Source organism: Octodon degus, unplaced genomic scaffold, assembly GCF_000260255.1.
Source record: "Octodon degus isolate 3935 unplaced genomic scaffold, OctDeg1.0 scaffold00192, whole genome shotgun sequence".
In the NCBI taxonomy this organism is placed as follows: domain Eukaryota; kingdom Metazoa; phylum Chordata; class Mammalia; order Rodentia; family Octodontidae; genus Octodon; species Octodon degus.
Genome location: NW_004524768.1, coordinates 3,933,178 through 3,935,030, shown reverse-complemented (window position 1 = coordinate 3,935,030; position 1,853 = coordinate 3,933,178). Strand labels below are relative to the sequence as shown.

The window sequence follows — 1,853 nt, the reverse complement described above, 5'->3', positions numbered from 1 at the left end:
AGGATCACAAGTCCGCATCTTGTACAGCAATTAACCACTAAGAAGAATATATGCAGTGTATTATTTGTTGAAACTGTCCTTCCGATTTGATTTGAAACTGTGTCATTGCTATCTGTTTGTCAATAAAACTTTGAAAAAAAAATAAAAAAATAAAGAGAAAAAAAAAAAAAAGAAGAGGAGCGACAGCAGACTAAGCAAGCAGTCCTCTCTTTGCAAAGGGAGAATTCTACACTAGATGCTGAATGTCAAGACAAAGGGAAACATATTAATGAGCTACAAAGAAAAATGGCAGTTTTGGAACAAGAAATTAAAGATAAATACTAGCTTTTTGTAAGAAAAAAGAAGCATTTGATACAATTTAGGAACAAAAGGTGACATTAGAAGAAAATGGTGAGAAAAATCAGGTACAACCTAGAAAACTTGAAGCTACAATAAAATCATTATTAGTAGAACTTCTGAGGGCAAATGAAATTGTCAAGAGGTTACAAGGCGATCTCAAAACTCTCATGGGTAAGTTGAAACTGAAGAATATAGTTACTAATCAGCAATAAAAACCATTGGCTGAGAAGGAGGAAAGATTACAAAAGGAATTACAAGATATTGGACAATCTCTCTGAGCAAAAAAACAAGAGGTATGCAAATTACAAGAACAATGAGAAGCTACATTTCAAAAATTTAAAGAAAGCAGACAACTTCAAAAAACAATGAAAAGGTAATCACATGATTAAATATAGAATTAAATGAAAATCTGCTAGTGAGAAAGCAAGATATATAGAGACCTTCTACCTCTCCACTCACACATTGCAGCAGCAGCACAATCAGAAGTGGAATTTCTCCAAACCTGAATGTGATTGATAATAGACTTGCTTATTCAAGCTGTGGGATTGGTTATACTATGTCCTCTGCATTTGCATTCCAGAATACCTTTTCTCATCTGATACCTGCCAAAAATATTATCCACCCAGGTTTTAGGACCTTAGGTTCAGTTTAACTTGCAATCTACAAAACTAACTACATCATTAGGGGATAATCACCCAAGAGCAACTAGTAGTATTCCATGCTCAACTGATGAGGAAAATAGTGAAAATTTAGGACTGGAAAACAAACACTTCAAGAGAAGTTAGCATTCTTTTATGTGGCCTCACCCAGAATCTATTTATTAATGCAGACCATCAGAAAGATGGCACTCAAGGAACATTAGACTTCTTCCAAACTGCAGTGTTCCCTTCCACATCTTCAGCCTATTTCTTGGAACAGTTATCAAGCAGTTAATTTTAACACTATTTCAAGAATTTATTGATATTTAAAACCAGGACAATAAAAAGTATTAATAGAAGTCCAACCACAAGCAAACAAGTTTCAAATTTTACTTAAGCTACTACTATTATGATTGTTTGGATCATTAATATTACACAGATTACTGTACAGGAACAAATCTGTCCTTGGGAATTGATATAAGAATCTAGTGATCATTTCTGGGTCTCTGTAACAGTAACATAAATTTTGTAAGAAATTTATCAATTCTTTTTATTGTTAAATGATAAATTCTCTTCTTTTTCTACCTTTTTTTTCCATAATGTTATTGAGAAACAAATAGCAGTGAGACAGTTTCAAATGAAATTGGTAGAACAGTTTCAATAATTAACACATTGCATACATTCTTCCTACTGGGTAATTGCTGTACAAGATGCAGACATGATATCCTACTTACAAACACTATTAGAACAAATTCCTCTGTTCTTAAGAGAATGGAACTATATATCTATCCCAACTGTTTTGAATACAAAGACACAAAATGGACATTCATCTGTATCCCTTTTTTTGTTAAGTTCCATTACATGAATATTATACGT

At 32.6% G+C, this 1,853-nt stretch overlaps 1 pseudogene; it reads left to right on the top strand.

Moving 5' to 3' along the window:
• The window catches only part of LOC101560962, an 8,008-nt pseudogene extending 6,736 nt beyond the window's left edge, over positions 1 to 1,272 (top strand).
• Positions 1,273 to 1,853: the final 581 nt, after the last annotated feature.